Source organism: Scyliorhinus canicula, chromosome 19 (assembly GCF_902713615.1).
Source record: "Scyliorhinus canicula chromosome 19, sScyCan1.1, whole genome shotgun sequence".
NCBI classification, from domain to species: Eukaryota; Metazoa; Chordata; class Chondrichthyes; order Carcharhiniformes; family Scyliorhinidae; genus Scyliorhinus; species Scyliorhinus canicula.
The window spans coordinates 11,751,782-11,775,430 of NC_052164.1; positions in this window are offsets into that span (position 1 = coordinate 11,751,782).

A 23,649-nucleotide genomic window follows, 5' to 3' on the forward strand; every position below is an offset into this window, starting at 1 on the left:
TCATGGCGAATCTTTAGCCTCAACTCCACTTTCCCGCTCACTCCTCATAACTCTTAACTCCTTGACAGGCCACAAAGTGGTACATCTCAGATATGGCTCGAATTCTCCGGTGGTTGGGATTCTTTTTTCCCGTTGGCAGAACATCCCCCAGCCGCGTGGGGTGGTTTCAGTGAGAAATCCCATTAACAAACAACGGAAGAGAGAATCCCGCCGCCAGCGAACGGGGATCCCCCCAAGAAACACATGTCTGGGAGACCAGAGAATTCCACCCATGTTCAATGATAGACCATCCACAACCCTCTGGGGTTAGAGAATTCCAAAGCTTCACAATTCTTCAAGTGCAGAAATGTGTTTTTATCTCTGTCCTAAATGACTGACCCCCCATACTAAGGGCCTCCCACCCCCATGTTCTAGATTCTCCACCCAGGGGAAACAACCCCTCAGCTTCTATTCGATTAAGCCCCTTTCAAAATCTTGCATGTTTCAATGAAATCACCCCTCGTTATGCCATCTAATAACATAGAGTTTACGGCACGGAAAAATGCATTCAGCCCAACAGGTTAATGCCAGTGTTTGTGTTCCACATGCCACCTCCCACCTTAATTCACCTCACGCTATCAAAATATCCTTCTACTCTTTTCTCTCTAGTGTTTATCTAACTTCCCCCTAAAAAGATTCATGCAGTTGACCTCAACCATTATGTGTGGTAGCTGGTTCCGCACTCTAACCACTCTTTGAAAGTTTTTTTAAAATTCCTGCAAGTTCCGTAATTTCTGAATTAAAAATAGAAAATTGCCGGGAAAACCACAATCGGTCAGTCAGTCTGAAAGAAAAGAAAATAGGTTTCTCTTTAGGCGTGTTCCCTTAATTAGAAGCAGAAACATTCAGTTTGTGTGGCGGATTCATCTACAGTGTATCTCTGGAAATTTTCTCTTCATATTTCAATTGTGTGGAATCATGCAAATAAACCAGTTTAATGCCTGGAAGCAAAACAGAACATGACTCTAATTGTCATTTGATTCAAGTACCTGCTGCCTATTATTTTCTTCCATCTGCATTGTGACATTCATTACCCTTTGTTTCTAATAGTGTGCGTTGCTCTTACATCACCCTGAAATGCCATCTATCACCGGAAGCAGATAAAAAAGGCGGATTTAATACATTTTACAGATGAATATCGAGGACTAATTTCATTTGAGTACAGGATTCTCCAGTAGTATTTTCTGAGTTGAATACAGTCCTACCCTTACTTTCAACATTGCTATGGTGCTAGTTATCAAATCAGACCACTGGGTGAATATCTTCAAAAATGCCATTCAATCCATCCTATTTCACAGAACCAGCAAAACCTACTGCGCCCCATCAGAACATCCACCAGTCGCTTGCACTATTCTGCACTCAATCTCCCTCACATTTTACCCAATTTAATCCATTATTTATTTATATGTAGGTCAGTGTGAAAGCTGACAGTTTTATTCATGTTCTTTCCTTCATTTGTACAGCGCATCTCTGGATGAATTGACGCCAACAACAACGTTCATATAATTATGAGCTCTGGAGCTCTCTTTTGATTTATTGGTATATGCACATTGTGAATGGTGTCAAACAGAGCTGGAAAGCCCAGCTTTAATCATTGCTGAGTAGACTATCCTCACCTGGCTCAATGTGCTTTATTTGATCTGACTGGCCTCGGGGTTAGTGAAGGGGAAATTAACTAAGATGTGATCTGGTAACCTACACTGTAAAGTGCTGATATGGGGATATGAATAAGGATGATTGTGGGCCATACTAACAACGCAAGATAGGCTCAGCTGAAGAAAGCCGTTCAGCCCAATTGATCCCACCCTTTCTTAAAGCCAACTCCATCAGCTCCCCATTTTGGCATCTAGCAGAATGTAACAAAAGTCTAGTGTCCTAGTTTCAATCACCTTCCTGGGAACTCTAATTAACTTTGGAGCTTCCACATTGATGGTTGGAAGAACACCAGCACTCGCTGTATTTGTTCAGACACTAAAATCCATGATATGGGTGAAGTACCAGAGAGCTAAGGAGCTACTGGTGCCTCTGGCGCCAAAGGTGAGGATGACTCATTGCCTTCGGGTGAAGAGGGATGAGTGAATTAAAACTGTGCCAAAAGATGAGTAACCTTTCATAGAAGTTGCAGGCACTCAGCAGAAATCTGCAGTTTTAAGTGTGTTCGAGTTTAGCATGGAATGCAGCTCAGCCATGCAATGCCAGGGCTCATTGCTTCCTGCAATTTTGACATTGAGTCGCAGTCTTGAACTTCAACACTGCTGCAGATTAAAGAAGAAATCCTGTTTAATATTACATTCAATGGAAGGTTGCTCTGTTTCCACAGACATTCCAACCAAGAAGCGTTCTACCTTGTGTCAGGAATAGCATATCCTGAATGTGTCTTAAAGCCAACAGCCAATAAAACAGACGGAGGTTAAGTCACTCCGTCAATAACATCACCTATTGTGGTAAGGAACAATGAAGAAATTGTCAGGATTACACAGTGCCTGGGGCTTGACATGAAGGAGGCAAAGGTGGAAAGCAGTGTGGCACCCACTATTCTGTCAGCGAGTGTTAATCCTTACAAACACGTCAGAATTTAAAGCAGCAGGATTTACACTGTTGACTTTATAGCCACCCCAAAATTTGGTGGTGTAAATTACATTGACCAACATTTTTCTAGAGTGAGGCACGTCACGATAATCCCCCCTTAGTAGAACTTTTTGCCTCGCCCTGTTGCTGGAACACAGGCTAATAACAAGATATCTGGAATCTTGGTGAATGATAGAACCAATGATCTCCTGAACCAATGGGACTGAAAGAAAGAAACTGAGGAATGACGGAGAATGAAATAAGGTTGTTTTATGTTTTATATCTCGGAGCTTTTCAGAGATGACACACATTTCCATGTGTAGCAGGTTTTCATCGACTCCCTACAGTGCAGAAGGAGGCCATTTGGCCAATCGAGTCTGCACCAACCCTCCGAAAAGCACCCTACCTAAACCCCATCCCCATAACCCCACTAACCTTTTGGACACTAAGGAACAATTTAGCATGGCCAATCTACCTAATCTGAACATCTTTGGACTGTGGGAGGAAACCGGAACGCCTGGAGGAAACCCTCACAGGCTCTGGGAGAACGTGCAAACTCCACGCAGACAGTCACCCAAGACCGAAATTGAACCCGGGTCCCTGGAGTTGTGATACAGCAGTGCTAAGCACTGTGCCACCGTACAACCCCTATTCATAGTAATTCGAAATGTCTGCTCCATGCTTACAGCTCTCGCTTCCGCTAACTCCTACAGTTTGCTTACTTTTCTCTGAGTCCACATCCAAGTTTAACCAAAGCACAGTTACCATCAATAATAAACAGATTCATATAATTGAACACAGAACAATTGAGTTATAGTTGAGTTATAATCAAATTAGCTCCAGAAGGGAAGCAAAGAGAAAGACGCTAACAGCACGTTGGATGTATGTACACCACATGGGCTGCAGTGGTTCAAGAAGGCAGCTCACTGCCATCTTCTCAAGGGAAATTAAGGATGAGCATTAAATGTTGGCCTAGCCAGCGACAGCCATATCCCTTCAACGAGTAAAAAAAGAGAAAGTTTGGATTAGGAGTGAAAGAAAAAACATAAGATGGACAGCAAGAAAACTAAAGAAGAAAATTAACATTTTAAATTGTAAAAACCTCGAAGAACAATTTCCTATCCATAGGAACTTCACAACTTTAACTCATTCTTTTCCAGGCTGAAGAGGTTTAGTGACAAGGCAGGAACATTAATCATATCACTTAAAGGGTCCTAACACTGTCATGTGTCACAAAATAGTAAAGATGTGCTATTTAAATTAATGTATTATGTTTTGCACTGGTAAAATCAAACTGCCATGTATTTTGTAAACCATGTCTGGGCAGCAGCAAAGAGAAATGGAAGAACAGAAAAGAATAGGGTGTTCTTTGCAATTGATATATTTAGTAGTCAGAGTGCTGTGAGCCAGGAAGCAGGCTAGTCACAGATGAGGCATTGAGAGAGGGGCACCAACTTCAGGAAATAGCTTAGATAGCAATTAAGTGCTGAAGGCATAAGATCATTGTGCATAAAATCATTTTCTTCACTGAACCAAAGACCATTTCCAAGTCCTGGTCACTTCGGCTGTACAATGTGTAATCACTGGTTAGATTTGACCATTGTTTTCTGGTTGTTGTTTGGGAAATGGAGGGATCTGAGTAGAGTTTAGGATTATGGGGAAATAAATGCTTTTTGGTTTCCAGCCTTTGAGAGACTAAGTGCCCACTGTTAATGTGCTAAAGTATAAGATTGTTCTTTGTAGTGTTTCATTATCTTTCTTCTACTTTAATAAATACTTTCATTAATGTTTAATGAAAGAGAGGTTTGAGGTCTCACTGTTTCTGCAGACATTACGCACTAATATCCAAAAGCAAAATACATCACGCAAAACCAGTGTTTCAGGTTGGAACACTCTTGCACATAACTTCAGTAGGGGTTTGTAACACGTAACAGCCCTAACTTTCTACGTTGAGTTGAATTTGCATTTACTGCACAAATGCAGCAGTTACTTGGAACTCATGGGGATGCCATTTGTGTGAGGTTGGTGATAAAATGGTGCCAAATTGTCAGTTGGCAACTCAGAGGGTAACTCTTCCTTATCGCAAATAGATGATTTCATACTAATCATGCACGTGAACTAAACTTGTTACTTCCCCAGCAGTTATGGGCTATTATATCATGTGCACTGAGGTGGCAATGCCGCAGAATAATAATAATAATGTAAGCTTACTTGTGACAAAAAAAATGAAGTTACTGCGAAAAGCCCCTAGTCACCACATTCCGGCGCCTGTTCGGGTACACGGAGGGAGAATTCAGAATGTCCAAATTACCTAACGTACCCAAGTACATCTTTCGGGACTTGTGGGAGGGAACCAGAGTACCCGGAAGAAACCCACGCAGGCACTGGGAGAACGTGCAGACTCTGCACAGACAGGGACCCAAGCTGGATTCGAAGCTGGGACCCTGGTGCTGTGAAGCAACAGTGCTAACCACTATGCCACCATGAATATGCTCTGGTTGGGAGACCTCAATGTCCATCACCAAGAGTGGCTCAGTAGTACCACCACAGACCGAGCTGGTCGGGTCCTAAAGGACATAGCTGCTAGACTGGGACTACAGCAGGTGGTGAGGGAATCAACAAGAGGGAAAAACATACTTGACCTCATCCTCACCAATCTAACTGCTGCAGATGCACCTGTCCATGATAGTTAGAGTGGACGTGACCACTGCACAGTCCTTGTGGAGACAAAGTCCCATCTTCACATTGAGCATACCCTCCATCGTGTTGTGTGGTACTTCCACCGTGGTAAACAGATCTAGCAACTCAAGACTGGGCATCTATGAGGCGCTGTGGGCCATCAGCAGTAGCAGCAGAATTGTATTCAATCACGATCTGTAATCTTGTGGCCCGGCATATCCCCCACTCTACCATTACCACCCAGCCAGAGGATCAACACTGGTTCAATGAAGAGGGCGGGAGAGCATGCCAGGAGGAACATCAGGCATATTAAAAAATGAGGTATCCACCTGGTGAAGCTACAACACAGGACTACTTGTGCACCCAACAGCATAAGCAGCAAATAATAGACAGAGCTAAGCAAATCCACAACTAACGCATCAGGTGTGAACTCTGTAGTCCTGCCACATCCAGTCATGAATGGTGGTGGACAATTAAACAACTCACTAGAGGAGGATGCTCCACAAATATCCCCATCCTCAATGATGGAGGAGCTTCGCACATTTGTGCAAAAGACAAGGCTGAGGCATTCACAACAATCTTCAGCTAGAATGGCGAAGTGGATGATCTATCTCGATCTCCACGGGTCCCCGGCATCACTATGTCAGTCTTCAGCCAATACTCTAATCTATATCCAAATGGAGCAAGGCTTGGACAATATCCAGGCTCGGGGCTGACAAGTGGCAAGTCCATCTCATACAAGAGAGGACCTAACCACTGCCCCTTGACATTCAATGGCATTACCATCTCTGAATCCCCCACAATCAACATCCTAGGTGTTACCATTGATCAGAAACTGAACTGGACTAGACACATTAATACTGTGGCTACCAGAGCAGGTGAAAGACTAGGAGTCCTACGGCGAATAACTCACCTCCTGAGTCCCCAAAGCCTGTCCAACATCTACAAGGCACAAATCAGGAGTGTAATAGAATATTCTCCACTTGCCTGGATGAGTACAGCTCCAACAACACTCAAGAACCTCAACACCATCCAGGACAAAATAGCCTGCTTGATTGCTCCCCTACCACAAACATTCAAACCCTATATCACCGACCAACAGTGGCAGCCATGTGTACCATCTACAAGATGCACTGCAGTAACTCGCCAATGTTCCTTAGACAACACCTTCCAAACGCATGACCACTACCGTCTAGAAGGACAAGAGCAGCAGATACCTGGGAACCCCACTACCTGGATGTTCCCCTCCAAGTCACTCAACACCCTGACTTGGAAATATATTGCCGCTCCTCCTATTGCCGCACCCCTAACTGCTCAGTGGGTGTACCTACGCCTCAAGGACTGCAGCGGTTCAGGAAGGCAACTCGTCACCACCTTCTGAAGGGTAATTAGGGATGGGCAATAAATGCTGGCCTAACCAGCAATGCACACATCCTGAAAAAATTAATTAATCGAGTAGCTCAGTGTAGCTCCATTTCAGTGGAGTTCAAAATTTTGTAAGTTAATCAAAGATCACACAACCCTACAGTGCTGACTTATTCATGAGCTCCCCAGTCAGGATTGTTACATTCCAGAAAACCCTTTCACACCCCCTATCATGCACATCCCTCCCATTTTAATGCATTACATTGACACACATGGTACAATTACAGTTATACATTAAATTACTTCTGGTGGCTTATGGTTTTTATACTGTCAGGGGTCTAACCATAATTATCTCCCAGCCAGACAGAACTGCCATAGATCAGGAAATTCATCTGCTCCTTGTTTAGAGCCTGAACTTTGTCCAACTGTTGAGAGGAAAGAAAGTGCTTTCATATCGATACTTCCACAACCAATTACGCACTTTTGAAGTGTAGTCCGTCTTTATTTGTCAGAAATGCAATAGCCAATTTGCACATAGCAAACTCCCAGAAATAATGTGATAATGGTCAGGTGATCTATTTCAGTGATTTAGGGATAAATATTGCCCAGGACACTGGGGATAACTCCCCTGTTCTTATCGTAAAGAATGCCTCAGAAAGTTTTATATTCACTCAAGAGGAAAGACATCCTCGGTTTAAGGTCTTTTCTGAAAGTTGGTACCTCTGCTTGCAGTGTTCCATGAGTGCTACACTGGGACTGCCAGCCTTAATTTTGAGCTCAGGTGTGGACTTGAAGCTACAATCTTCTCACTGAGTACATTTTATTAATAAATCATACCCATCAGTTCCCAGCACAATGAAATTCTTCATTGAACCATATTTTATCCTTGGTTTTATTCCGTTTGTCCCCATTCCTTTCCTAGGTTATCCTCCAAGTCATGGAATATCCCAACGTGGACATTTTTCACTGTTCCTCAATGATTATTTAGTCAAATTCCTACAATACATTACAGCATTTTGGAATACCTTCACCATACAGGCTGGAAGGCTTCAATACAACCACATTCTCAAAGGCAACAAGAGACGAAAAATAAATTCTAGCAATGCCGACATCCTTATCAGATATTGTTCGAGCTTTGCAACCATCAAATATGTGCATCACGCTTGATTGAAGTGTATAAAATTATGAAGAATCTCGATAGAGTGGATAAGAAGGTCTTAATTCTCCTTGGTTGAAGGTTCCTTAAGCAGAGTGCATTAATTTGGGGTTAGAGGTAAGAGGTTTGGAAATTATTTAAGGGAAATGTTTTTTACCTCGCAAGGTGTGGGGAACTGGAACTCATTGCCTGAAAGGATGGTAGAGCAACCTTGATAAAAAAATTTTAAGGACTTCGATATGCATTTGAATTGCATATCCTTGACCAGGATCCACTTCCTGAGAGTGCAGATGGAGCAAATTCAATTGAGACTTTCAAAGGGGAATTGGATACTTATCTGAAGAGGAAACAATTACAGAGCTTTGAGTCACTGCATGTGACTGTCATGTCAACATCAACTGGTGCATTCTCCATGGCACCGTCTCCACCAATCAGAACCAACTTGCCAACTAATCAGCACTCTCTTCTCAGACAGTATAAATTCCTGTTCCCTTTACATTTGGTACCCTTGTGAATTGTCCCGATGAGTACAAGGTGAGAAACTTTGACAAACAGTGGCCGGGATACTCCAACGAGTTCCCCCAGTCACCACTGCCAGCGAGAATGAAGAATTTGGCGCTCATCCAAAACTTCAGGCCAGGATTCTCTATCCTGGGGTGCAAGTGCTCCTATGAGCAGAGAATCGCTGCTGGTCTCCACTGATGCTAGGAGTAGCACCCAGTATGCCGCTCTCTGTAACCATGCTAATTTATGCATGAGGGAGAGTTCGCCAGATTTCATTGGAATCAAGGTATCTGGAAGATATTTTGATCAAGTGGCCTGATACAAAGGCCCAGGTGGCAGGCCCCCCATCCTACCAAAATGCAAATACTGCCCCCCTCCCCCCACTGACAATTAGGGGCATCCTCCTACCCCCGCCATGGGAATAGCGGGTCACCTTCCGACACAGCATGCATGCATGAGGTTGACCCGACACCCCCACCACTAACACCTCCAGTCCCCCATTAGATACCTTATCAGACCCCCCATCAGATCTCCCATCGGAACACCCAGCTGAGAGACCCGTAACATAGACCCTCATCAGAGACCCCCATAAGAGAGCCAATCAGTCACCCGTGCCTGAAAGCTGAAGGGAAGTCCAGGCAGTAGAGTGAAAAATCACTGCATTTTCATAACCCTTCCCCACGTCAGCTGCTTCAGACAGCAGCTGTTACAAGTGTCAGATTCTTTCTCCAATGCACACTTCAAAGGGCTTCAAATCCCTTCACAGCCTTTGAAATGCAAATCTTCCATTCAATTTTAATCAGCAAAACATTGCATTAGTCAATGCTTGACAATTGTATCACCCTAAAGACAGTGGACTGTTGATCTACCTTTCCCTTCATGCTTGAATGCATCTCAAGTACCTTGCTTTTATGCTAACCACAATGTTTATAAATACTTGTTATGATTGGCAGCTCCTTACTACATTAAAAGGAGCTAAGTGCTTTCTGTTGTGAAAAAGAGGAAGAGAAACCACTTAGCTGCTTTTAATGTGGTGAGGAGCTATCAATCATAGCAATAGTGTTTATAACATTGTGGGTGGGGGGGGGGGGTTATGATTGGGCTTCCATCCCATTAATCAGATTGAAATGGATGCAAATTGGTGATTTGCGTCCTCCCACTGACACAGGGTGGGTAGTGCGCTGAGGCCACCGTCAGGGTATCAGAACATTACAACAGGTTCAGCACCCAACGCCAAGCCTGTTTCTCACTCCACTCTCTACCCGATCAGGTTTCCCAATTCCAGCGCTGGGGAAGGGAGAATCATGGTCCCATTCGCTGCAGCGGGACCGAAGAATTCCACCGGCATGGATGTCAATCATAGCAAGAGTTTATAAACGTTGGACAGAGAATTCCCATCTATGTCTCTTTTTTAGCAGTTCTCATGTTCTGTACTACCAAATTACTATTTTTTACATTACAAGGTTTATACAGTACATTATTGAGGGGCCTTCATGTGTTGGAAATGCAGGTGGTCGCATTACTCACTTGCCATCGTGAGGGTTGTTTTCAATCATTTTCTTTCCCAATTCTCTTTCATTATTGCCCTGCTGTTCTCTTCTGAACCCATTGATCCCCTCACTGGAGTATAGGAATGGATTCATCTGTCAGCACCATGTCCATTATTCACATACCATCTTGATGATAGCCATTGGGTGCTTGCAGCCAATAACATCGTGCTGCAAGAAGAAATGGGAACGTTTACATATTTTCCCCACCCTAACCTGCAGCAGAGGGTGGAAACGCTGAGGTCACTAATATCACCCTACCACACCTCAGTTGAGGTCAACATCAGCATAGACTTCAAGACTTTGTTCATCACCTCACCTACATTGCTACTTCAGTCCTTTTTCGCTCATATCGCTTCCTCTTCCAGACCACAATGAGGCCGGGGCATTCCAATGTCTGAATTTCTCCTTTGCAGTGGGATTGATGCTATTCCTTTCTTAGCTAGCAGCAGATGAGCCCTTATGGAGCAGAACAGGTCTGGCCAGTTTATCTCTATCTAATTAATTGTTTTGCACTGTGTTGTGTTTTATTAAACTACATTCATTTATCACGTGATGTTTGCAGCACAGAAATAGGTCATTCAGCACGACAGGTGCATGCCAGTGTTAATACACCACATGAGCTTCCTCTCATCCTTCTCCACCTGCAGATAACGAAAATCCGAAACAAAAACCAAAAATCCTCGAAATACTCAGCAGGTCAGTTAGTAATTACATAGAGAAATATGGTTAACATTCCCTCATTTAGGTTCCCCATAAATGCATAAATATCACTCACCTCCACTGTCCTTTATGATTATAAGCTCCATAGTCTAGTCACTCTTGGATAAAGACATTTCTCCTGAATTCCCTATCGGATTTATTAGTGTCTGTTTTATGTTTACGGTCCCTGGTCTCCCCCAGTTGTCATGACACCCTTGGCTCATGTGTGGTCAATTCCAGCCTCACTTGACCTGAAGTCACAATGCGGGTGAAATTAGATTTTACATTAATACCCGGTGTGACTTTGGTTGAGTTAAATTGACTACAGTCACCAGGTTGGTAAATTTAAACACAAGTAATCTTTTATTATGAACAATAATTATAATTAAACTGACAGAAGAATGTAACTGATACCCCTTTCCCAACTCCCCTTTTCTAACTACCCCCATTCTCCACACACACACACAGACAAGCAACACAGAGGGGAAAGGGTAGTGAAAGGTAAAGTAAATATTAATAGTAATTGAAATGGTCTCTTTCTCAAGGTTAGGCCTTCAGTCAGGTACTTTATTTTCCTTCAGCTTGTAATCTTCACTGCACACTCACAGAGACAGCAGACAACCTGAAGCAGAGAGAGGGAGAAAATCATCTCTTCTTTTTCTTTTTTTTAAAAAAAAATTTAGATTAGCCAATTATTTTTTCCAATTAAGGGGCAATTTAGCATGGCTAATCCACCTACTCTGCACATTTTTGGGTTGTGGGGGCGAAACCCATGCAGACAAGGTGGAGAACGTGCAAACTCCACACGGACAGTGACCCAGAGCTGGGATCGAACCTGGGACCTCAGCGCGTGAGGCGGTTGTGCTAACCACTAGGCCACCGTGCTGCCCTATCATCTCTTCTTTTGAGGGTCCAGAAGCTTCTGGCAGGTTCTCTCTGAAAAAACCACCTGGCAGGAACTAATCGCTGACTGTTGTCAGGTAGAACACTGTCTCTGGCCAACTCTCCGGTTATCAATTAGCCAACCAAACCGACTTCCTCTAAAACCAGTTCCTAAGATTCACTCGGCACTGATGAGTCTGGTTTCTCCTCTCCAAAATACAAAACCTAGGAACACACTGTTCTGTCAAGCACTCTTCTGCTTAAAGGCACATGATTATGGGTCCAGAGACCAAAAAATAACATAAATGGGAAGAAAAGGAATAAACAGGAAGGATATTACACAATGGAAACCTGTTCTCTACCTCTCTCCTATCAAAAATCTTGATAAACTTTAGGTCACCCTTCAGTCTTCTCTTTTTTACTAAAAGAAGGCCTAAGTCTACATGTTTTCCTGATAGCCACTCAGTTCTGATATCACCCCAGTAAAATTTATCCAGTGTCTTTTTATACTTTTTGAAATATGAAAGTCTGAAGCAAAGAAGGTCTGGTAACAGCATAAATCATCCCTATCAGTGGCCTGCTTGCTAAATGCACAATACAGGTCATAAGAAACTTTGGTGCGATTTCCATTCTTGTTGAGTTGACCAAGATCGTGTGAGGGTCGAACAATTTGTCTCAGCATTGAAACATTTAAAAGGTAACCGAGTCATCTCCGTTTCAAATGGCGGCTGGTCAGCTATGTGAGAACTAATGGATTTGTTGGATTCAGAATGTGTATGGGTGCTGGAAGAAAGGGAATTCAGTGGATTATGTGTACAATTGAATTTTTTAACTGAGTCCTATTCAAAGCGCAAGAAAGCACCCTTGAACTCCATCTAGTATCCAGATTCCAGAATGCGTTGTGCAATCATTTTGACACCCTATAACCAACACGTTGTGCCCAGTGTGGATCTGGGTGCACCAGTCAAGTAGCATGAATGGCCAAAATTGAGATCCACACTGGCCAGAAATCCGTTTGCTATCTCACCGGCTTGCTCCCAATCTCTCCCAAACATGGCAAGCATATCATTAACCCTCATTTGCATTAATTTCCATCTTAAAAGCGAGATTGAAGTCGAATTCAACGACCTCCCGGGAATTAACCAGATCCCCAGCGAGAAATCATACGGGACTGAATGAGTTTGTCAAGCATATGACCACGAACATAGCTGTGTTGCCATGCCAACCAGATCAAAGACTGCAGTCCATTGACGGAAGGATTTCACAGCATTAACACCAAGATTGGAATATTAAGTTCTACGTTGATGGATCTTTAGGGTTGGGAGGGCTGTTGGAATGTGAAATTGGAGGAATGGGATTCCCTCAGGGTTCCCCAGAGCACACAATTATTCAACCCTGAGACAGACAGTGCCTCATACAGGAAGCCCATCCTTGCCCCAATTGAGGCCCTTCAGTGGCCATTTCTCACCCAGCCTCAATTTTTAGTCTGGCAGGAGGATTAACCTTTCAAGGAAGCCCGAAGATCAACGGACTGAGATCTCAGATGGGAAAGGGTGATGGGGGGGGAAACCCCCTTCTGAAGTCAGGTGATCTTCCTTAATGTCCAGTAGCCTGTGGTCCTCCCTCCCCTACCACGCCTCCCAGACTCTCCCCCAAGACCCTCGTCACCCCTGTCACGTACACCAACCCGCCAGGCCTTCCTAACTCTCCCCAACCTGGTACCCCTTACCTTTGCCTCCGTTATCAGGCCACTTACTGTCAGACATCCTCAGGCAATTCCTCCAATCCACCTCTTTCACCACAGGGATTGGAGATTGGCCAGCAGATTTCTACGGCAGGGCTTCATTCCGAGTGAGGGATAGAAGTCCCGTCTGCAGACACTTAACACTCATTTGAGCATGAAATGGCTGCAGGGTATTTAGAGTGGGCAGGGATGTGTCTCCCGCCAACTCTTCGGATAGTGGGAAGTGAGACTCTTCTATATGAAACATTCAGGCCCAGAAGCCAATTTACAGATCTCAGGTTCGTGGAATGCAAATGAGAACAGTACTATAAAAGTAACACAATTTCCAGATTGTGCTTGGGCGGAGATCCTCAGGAAGAGGGAATAATGCTTCCTTTCTGTGATCCCAAACACAAAGTCATCACAGATGTGGTTCTCAGTTTCCTGCTCATGAGTCACACGTACCAGCCAGCTCCACAGTCGCATTCTGCTTCAACCCACATGAGATGATCAGACCAGAGGGTGGATTATGTGTACACATTGAAGTTTTAAACTGGTCCTATTCAAAGCGCAAGAAAGCATCCTTGAACTCCATCTAGTATTCAGATTCCAGAATGCGTTGTGCAATCAATATGGCACGCTATAACCACCACGTTGTGCCCAGTGTGGATCTGGGCACGCCGGTTAACAAGCGGGAATGGCCAAAATCGAGATCCACGTCGGGCAGTAATCCGTTTGCTACCTTACCAGCCTGCTCCCGATCTCTCCCAAATATGGCAAACATATCATTAACCCTCATTTGCATTAATTTCCATCTTAAAAGCGAGATTGAAGTCGAATTCAATGGCTTCCCGGGAATTAACCAGCTGCCCAGCGAGAAATCATAGGGGTGTGGTTTCATACTCCTTTTTTAAAATGTGAAGCTGGCCCAATGGTTCCAGAACAGAAGTGAGGAGGTGAGTAGCCATTTCCATTATCCGGCGTCAGCTCAAGGGCATGACAGCTGCTGGCCTAGTACTTGAGGGGAGGGCCATGGGGGTGGACCTCTCAATGGGGTTGGTCGGGGTCTGAAGGGTTTCAGACCTTCTCCTTTACACTACCTATGGAAGCACAGAGTCACTACTCTTGGCGACTCACTTGCCTTTGGTCCAGGCCTCCACGACCGATGAGCCCGATCCAGTTCATATCCCCCTCCCCCAATAGCTTCGCCAACATCGTGGCAAAATACTCAGCCGGCCTCGGTCCTTCCACTTCTTCGGGCAGCCCCACAATCCTTAAATTCTGTCGCCTGGATCTGTTTTCCAGGTCCTTCATTTTGCCTCGCAGATCCTTGTTAATCTCCATCACCTTCCGCATCTCCTTCCCCATCGAGGTAAGTTGATCACTGTGCTGCAATAATGTCTCTTCCACCTCCTTCAGCGCCTCGCCTTGCTTCCGCACCTCCGCCACCGCGCTCGCCAATGCCGTCCTCACCGGGGTATCCGCCTCCTCCACCAGCACTTTCAATACCGCCCCCATCTCCTTCCTCATCGCCTCCATGAGTTTTGTGAACTGCCTTTCGAATTCCGCAGCCATCACCTTAGTTATTTCTTCAGCCGTAGGCAATGTGGCCACCCCTGGTGCTCCATCCTCCATTTTCTTTACCGACCCCGCGGATGACCTTTCCATTTCCCGACGGACTTTCAGCTGTTTTCGCGGCTGTTTTTTAACTGATCCTCGACATTTCCCTTCCCTGTGCTTTCTCCTGACTTTTACTGCCTTCGCTGCCCCGAGGACCGGACATTAACCCCCGACAATGCTGTTCCCGAACGGGAGCCCTCCAACGCGCGGCTGCCTCCCGCCCGCCGTCACCGGAAGTCCCCTGATTTATTTTTGTCATTTGTTTATGTGAACATGCGGGCGAATGTTTGGGGTTTGGTGGGAGGATGGGATCGTTGTTATTGATATGGGGATTGACATATTTGTTACTGTTTATTGTTTATTGTTGGTGGGTGTACATTTGGGAGAAAATGTGAAAAAGGAGGAGAATAAAAATATTTTATACAAAAAAACGGGAACGGGCTGGATTCTCTGCACTCCGATGCCGAAATCGCGGCTGGCGCCTGATCGAAGAATCCAGTTTGACGCCATAATCGGACACGGCGCCAGTTCGCCGATTTGCCGGGCACTGAAAATTGGCATCACCGCGGGTACGCCGTGCCGCCGAGGGGCCATTGCCAGATGCCTGCTCAGCAATCCTCCACCCCCGATCAGCCGAGTTCCCACCAGCGGGGATTCTCACGGGTGGCTGCCGACTCAGTCCGTGGCTGCCCTGGTCGGGGGTGGGCGGATCGGAGACCGGGGTGGGGGGGGGGGGGGGGGGCCCTTATAGGCAGCTGGGGATTTAATGTGCGGTGTTTAAGGGTTGGGCACGCGGCCGATCGGGAGGTTCTTTCTTCGGTCTGGCTCCGCGGTCCGAGTCCGCCATGGAGCACGCCGCGGCCGCTGATTTGCGCATGCACGGCCTCTGACCCGGAAGTGCGGGGGGCCTGTATCTTCAGCAAAAACTGCAGGATTCACTCCAGGTCCCTGCTGTCCCCCTGCAGGGCTATGAATTAGTTTCACTTTTTGCAGGAATTTCAGGAGTAAAACTCCACCGTTTTTACGCCAGCGTGGGGACATAGTCTCAATAATGGAGAATGTTTTAATAGTGAACATTTGACATTTCCATTCCCCGAGCTACAGATAGTAAACACCATCACCTCCAATCCCCCTGTTTCCCCCCAACACACACACAAACACACACAGAGTCCACTCAATGATCCTCTCTCTTGATCTTTCGTAGTCTACTGCTACCTCGACGTGTGACACCAGGATGCACATCAACAATGGTGGCAGCCTGCTGCTTTCCACGCCCTGTGGCCATTGATGCCCTTGGTTTACATCCACCAGAGGTCCTGGAGCCGGAGGCATCGCCATGCCACTCTATTCTGCCCACTGCCATAAGATGAACCAGTGTCAGGAGGGGGAAATTCAAAAGAACTGGATTAGCTTCCAGTGTTTCCTCCTCCCTGATGGTGTCTGTATGGCCCTGGTGGTCTCCATGGACTGGAGTGATCTTCGGAGGCCTCTGAGTCACCTGGCACTGCCAGTCCTGGCGGGTCCCCGTTTTCTGCACCATGGTGTAGACGTCCCCAGCGATGGACCTCAGTGATTGGGCCATGCTCTGCAGTGCTGTGGCAATGTCCACTGTGTCTGGCTTTGTCCCTCAGTGACTGGGTCATGATGTTGAGGCCCTCAGCCATGATCCTCATGGACTGAGTCATGCCTAGGGCACCACTACTGAAGACACTAACGTCATGCTTTAGATTTTCACTGCATCGCCATCCCAGCAGTGTTGGCCTCGGTGCCACGCATTGTTGCCAGCGCCTCCAGCGTCTGTATCTTTCGGGACTCCTTCTATCCGCTATGCACTCACTGGACATCCCCTCCTGAATCTCACGGCTGCGTCCTGTCATCTGCATCAGCTCTGGCATAACCTTGTCCAGAAGCTTGGCACCCAGCTGAACCCTGGGATCCGGCAGACCTCCGACTGCTGTCTCCCTTTGATGTCCCTGCCTCCACCTGAAGTGCATTAGCAACTGTGTGGTGCTCCCCAGAGTTTGCCCCAGAACCCTGTCCATTATTGACACCCACTGATGTGTGTGTCTGCACTGGTGCAGGATGCGAGTAATAGCATTGACGCATCGATGGTGATCTCCTCGGAGTTCTCCACCAAGGTGGTCTCTTGGGTGGCGGGGCAGGGGTGGGGTTCAACCCAGGTGGCCACGCCCCATCAGATGGAGATCCTGCGAGACAATGGACAAGGGGTAGGTGAGTGGGAAGGATCATTTTGTCTGACATGAACAACTCACTTAAGACACATCATCTGGGTGATGGGGCAATGGATCCTCACCCCTGTGGCACAGCCCAACCTTACTGCCGGTGACTGATCTCTCCTCAATCAACCCTGCGCTTTCCAGGGCTCATTCTTCATAGGGGTTGAGGATTCAAATCCCTGGTACTCCGCGCGCCCCCCCCCCCCCCCCCCCCCCTTCCCCATCTTGGCCCTTTCCCCCTATTATGTGCTATCTTCTCTTGCGGGGAGAAAGAGAGGACATTGTGACCTCACGCGCTTGATGGGTCGGAGGGGGTCTATAGCAGGTGGTATGTGTGGGCACCGCATCTGGACATGAAGAGGTGGTGCTGGTGGCTGCCAGAGGGTCCTGTCTCGCATCAACGGCGTTAAGAAGTCTGGCCAGGTTGCCATCTCCAAAGCGAGGAGCAAGTTTGCATGCTGCCATGCTTGCGTGTTGACTGGAAGTGAGTGGTGAGGGAGCGTTTAATAGTAGTTCCCCGTTATTAACGGCGAGCTGATGAGGAGCGAATCTGGTGAATCAGCCAGTAATAGCACACTTCCGGCACTAAATGACGTTAAGTACAGGCCGTGATCTCGGCAACGTGAAACACCCCTCCACCAGTCATTCCCAAAACGACACTTAGAAATGTTTCCGTTAAATCACGCCCTTTTTCTTTGTGACCTCTCACTCTGATTATTAACGCTTATTCTTTTGACCGTGACCCTCGGCCTCAAAACTGCTCTTCAAGATTTTCTGGACTTAACAGGGCAATTTGCTCAAAGCGCTTTAATCATTTCTAATGAGAGACTCTGGTTTCCGCAGAAAACCCCTGGCAACAAAAGAGCTTGAAGAAGGGTTTTTAAAAAACATTTTACCAGCCTATTTCTTAATCATCAGAATCTTAGTCCACGCAACGGATCCACTAGCGCATTGTAATACCAAGATATATCCTGATAGGACTGTTACTTGTTTAATTCTAAAGAGAGTGACCACTTGAGTATTTTCCTGGCCAGCTGCAGGTTTCACTATATTTGTGCAGCTTCTGACTTAAAATGACAACAGCTTCTCTGAGGGGTAAAGATAAAAGGCTATAAATTGGAAACAAAAAACAGCAAATCCTGGAAAAGCTGTCCTGGTCAGGCAGCAGTTATTCACCAAAGGCCATGGACTTGAAACCAATACTGCCTGACCTGGGATATTTCCAGCACTCTCGTCTTCAAATATTGTTTGTCAAAGCTCTCAGTTAAAATTAACATGCAGGTACAACAAGCAATTAGGAAGTCAAATGGTATGTTTGTGGTTATTGCACACAGGTTGGAGTGCAAGAGTACAGAAGTCTCGTTACAATTATTTAGGGCTTTGGTGAGACACAGCTGAAGTACTGTATACAGTTTTGGTCTCACCTAAGGGAGGCATATACCTGCTTTTGAGGGGGTGCAAAGAAGATTCATTAGACTGATTCCTGGGATAGGAGGAATTGACAGAATAAATTTATATGCTCCTGAGTTTAAAAGAATGAGAGCTTAGTTTGTTGGAATTTTTTTGAAAATGAAGTTAGAGTGCCCAATTATTTTCTTCCAATTAAGGGGCAATTTAGCGTGGTCAATCCACCTACCCTGCACATCTTTGGGTTGTGGGGGTGAGACCCTCGCAGACACGGGAAGAACATGCAAACTCCACATGACAGTGACCTGGGACCGGGAGCAAATCTGAGACCTCAGCCCTGTGAGGCAGCAGTGCTAACCACTGTGTCACCTTGCCGCTTAGTTCATTGGAGCTTGACAGGGTAAATGCTGAGGCTGGTTCCTGTGGCTACAGAGTCCAGAAGAAGGAGTCACAGTCTCAGGTTTGTCATGATATGCAGACACGCACATAATGATATACAGGCAGGCACAGACAAGCAGCTAATGGACACAGAGAACAGGACATGACCAATAAGCAGGCAGGACACTCAGGGGTGGGATCTGACTATAAAAGACACGAGGTGCTCACACTCAGCCCCTTTCCACTGATGAACATCTAGAGGGTCAGTCAAGGGTGTTGTTACAATCTCACGCCTCCACCACGTGGCTAAGAGCTAGTCTGGTTCAGTCAGACAGAGTAACCACACTTAAGTTAGCAGAGAGTCGAACTCACAGAGAACTGTGCTAACTGTGCTATTAGTTCAATAAACCTGATTGAACTAACTTCAAGGTCTGGAGTATCTTTCTGATCTAAGCTGCATCCAGTTGCAGCCAATGTTATACCAGTGTACCTAACACGACAAGGTTAAGGTGTCACTTAGAGATGAGATGATGAGAAATGTCTTCACTCAGAAGTTGTGAACCTTCGGGTGGAATTTTAACTGACAAAAGAAGGATAGTAGATTTATGCACAGGATGCAGCTTTACAGATGTCTACCTCTCACTCAGTGTCCTCACTATCCTTTTTTTTAAATAAATTTAGATTACCCAATTATTTTTTCCAATTAAGGGGCAATTTAGCATGGCCAATCCACCTACTCTGCACATTTTTGGGTTGTGGGGGCGAAACCCACGCAGACACGGGGAGAATGTGCAAACTCCACACGGACAGTGACCCAGAGCCGGGATCGAACCTGGGACCTCAGCGCCGTGAGGCGGTTGTGCTAACCACTAGGCCACCGTGCTGCCTTCACTATCCTTCTTAATAAGTGCTCCTGGTTCTTTGTCAAACAATCCCATTATCTGTGCATCTTTAACAACACAATCTACCCACTATTAACATGGGGTTGGTGGGGGATGCAGTGAGGAGGGGAGCCTACCATCATGGTATATTACCAGTGGTGAGAACCTCTTCAACATTGAGGCAATTAATTGCCCAGTTAAGGACGACTTTTACCACCCATCAAAATTTACCCACATCAAGAAGAACCGCCACTGTTTGGGAAGACAGCCAGATAAACCCTAATGGCCTCCCAGTGGGTTCAGAGGGGAGGGGAATCTGAGGGTAGGGGGTGGATGCCCTCCTTATTGGCTGCCCCTTGGGCTATGGAGGGGCCCGATGGCAATAGTTAACCCACCCCGCCCCCAGTCGCCAGTTCTCCCTGTGTGGCCCCTTCATGGTAAAAAATAATATTCTACTCTTTGAAGCCTCTCAGTTTTGAAGAAGGCTCCCCTTTATGTTGCAGCTTCAGCAATGGCCACCGCTTGTCGTGAGGCTGCTGAACGGGCACTTCATTGAGGGGATAACATGGCTGCTTCTAATTCTTCCATTCCTCTGTTGCCTAAGTGTTATAAGCTTTTTATGTTCTTATGTTTCATGAAGGAGAAGAATCTGAAGATTTGTGGATTATTGATACAATGAGGATGTTATATATAATTGAATGTCAATAATTGTGTCACTGACATTGATCAAACCGTTGCATTTTGATTTGCAACAAAACAAAAAAGACTTATTAAATTTCCTCTTTAATCATTTGTACATTACGTGTCCTAATGGCAATTATGGACTATCTATGTAGATAGTAAAAAAAATAAAATGTTTCATTAATTTAACATTGTTAAATCGGCACTGTTGCACGACAGTTGCATTATTGTGCCGCCGATCTCTATATTTTGTATTCTAAATCTGTTTTTGCCTCTGATACTCAACTGATTATCTCTCCATGTCTCTTAAAGTTACAGGAAACTATTAAGAAGTAGTTCCAGTTTTAGAGCTGAATGCAAAGATTGCATCGTTCACCTAGCTCAGTAATCTTCATACACGATTTAAAACATTTGGCTCCAAGAACCTGAGGGGATAGGAAGAGATTCATTTTTACACAGCTAGTTGTAATGATCAGGAATGTACTCCCAAACCTGTCTCACTCATAACTTTCAGAAGAGAAAGGATATATATTTGACTAGAAACCATTTTCACAACAATGGGTTAAGGATAGAGGAGTGAGACTAATTGGAAAGCTCTTTCAAAGGGTCAGCACAGGTGCGGTGGACCAAATGGCCTCTTTCTGAGTTGGATTATTCCAAGAGTAATTCCATTTAGTCCCCTCCACAGCCTCCACCCCACCCCGCCTCTCCACCCCACCCCCGCCCCTGCATCTTTTTAACATGACTCATATCTTGTGTTTGAAGGGAGAGGAATTTAAAAGCCTTATATCTTCCTGTTAGGATGCAGAGGAGGTAGTGCATTTGTTATGGAACAAATGGTACAAGCTGCTAAAGCAGCAGAGGTTAGACTGCAATGACTTCAAACGCAAGCATTTTTGGTGGAGCGAATCTTAAAGGTGTATACGTGACGAACATATATTCAAAACTATAATTTATTTTGACTCGCGTTTCTGTTACTATCTTTAATTAAGTAAACTCTGCAGACAAGAACATTTGGCTTGCCAGCCAGAAATGAGAGACACCCCACAGCCTTTAATCTTGCGGGAGATTATTTTACAACCCTGACTGCCCTGGGTCATGTTCTTAAGGCATTGTTTTACAAGCAGACTTTTGAAGAGTAAAGCTGATGCATGTTCCCGATGCTCTTCCTTCCTTTCTGAAAGTGCCGACTCGGGCTCTTTATGTGCCAGATGCCCTCCAGTATCATGCCCAAAGTACTCTTTCCTCTGTATGCCAAGGCAGCAAACGCTGGAAAGAAATTGCAGGCATGGAGAGACATCTCGGTCAGGCACACGTGCTCGGACAGTCCGCAGGGCTGATAAGATCCTAATTGGAAATAGAAATCCTGGCTGATTTCAGAAAAAAGAAAATCTTGCACCCTTCTGATGAATCATAATTTGTTGTTCCCTTTACGTTTGGTATTCTTGCGAATTATCCTGAAGAGTGGGAGAAAAAGATTCAACAACATGTCTTTTTCAGCTATACTCATTAAATCATCCCTTAGTCATCCATATTGCTGGGAATACAAGCCTAGTTGTGAAATCTGTCCCCTCAGTTTGACCTTAACTGCCAGAGAAGTGGCAGCTTCTACATACAAAATGCATTATAGCCGCTGGAGCACTTTTTTAAGCATTTTAATGCAGCAACTGATTTGAACCCAGTAAAGTCCAATGAATAGCAATGTGATAATGGATGTTAATCTGATTTTATTGAACTCGTCTGCACGTCTTCAAATCAGTGTCATGAAATAAATTAATGTTCGCTGGTGAGGGCAGTCGGGTTTAACATCTCACGTAGAAGACGTAGCCTCTGGAAGTGCAGCATTCCCACAGTACTGCACTAACGTGCACTGGATTGTAACCTGGAGAGGGGCTCAGATTCGCAACCTCCTGACTCAAAGACCTGTGTGACTCAGTGCCCATCCATCAGCATCTCCCCCTTGTTTTTACATCCCTCCATGGCATTACCTTTCCCTCACTCTGCAACCTCCTCCAGTCCTGTAGCCCTCCAGGAAATCAGCATTCCTCCAATTCGGGCCTTCTGGTTTTCATCGCTCTGCCGTTGGCACCGTGCCTTCAGGTGCCAAGACCTTGAGTTCTGACCTCCCTAACCCCCTCTGCCACTCTCTCTTTCCTTGAGGGTGTCCTTTAAAACCTAACTCTTCGACCAAGCTTTTGATTATCCCTCCTAATATTTCCTTACGTGGCCCAGTGTTAAATTATGTTTGATTACACATCTGTGAAGACTGGGATACTTTACTGTGTTAAAGCCACCATATAAATTCAAGTTGTTGTTATTGATATACACTCAGCCAATGAGTGAGTGAGTAGGGGAACCCATAAAACTGATTTTGTCCTCTCCTCTGTACCTATTAATCTTACCTCTAAATATAGGGTCCAGCATCTAATGAAAGCGAGAAAATCAGGCCGGGTCAGGGGAAAACCTCAAAGGAAATGTCCTTTATTTAAAATAAAGGGGGAAGAAGGTCAAGAGAGGCTATAATTAAAGCAATGTATAATCCTGATATTGTTACGCCCATTGTCTTGTAAAACAGGCTTGAAATGCTTTCCTGGTCAGTAATAACACACCATTTGTCGTCTGTAGTTTTTTAGCCTGAAGCTTTCTTTTGATGTTCCACATACGCTGTTAGGCAATGCAAGCAAGATCTGACAAGCTTTAAGGAATGCATTAGGATGGCTCCAGGTGAGTAGAGAAGGACTGTTGGTATGTCCATGATCAACTCCCTTTCAAGGTCAAGTGACAAGGTGTTAATAATGAAAAGGAGTCCAATTCAAATTCTTCATTCAAGAGTGATTCACAATACACAAAAAATGAAGGAAACATCTCGCTAACGACTTGTGACTCATTACAGATTGCTCTCCATAATAAATAGTACGTTTAGCAATAAATCTTTTGCTCCATGGACCATGCTGTAATAACAGTAACAATATTATTTTGAACATTATATTTTGGTTGGGAAACCCTATATTTGGGGGGGAAATAGGTGGCAGATCGTAAATCATGGCAGCTATATGGACTAATGGAATGCTTCAGGCAATTAGCACAGGGCATTTAGGGGCAAATTCAGCACATGAAGAGCAAAGGAATGGAAAGGTGAGGTGTCGTAAGGCGAAAGGGAGGCTTCGATGGAGCATAGGCCAGCAAAGCAGCAAAAGTATTCAGAGTTGTAGGTGTAGAAACAGATCTTGTACTGACCCAATGTGTTGTCATCACCTACACCTTAAACAACAAAAGTTGA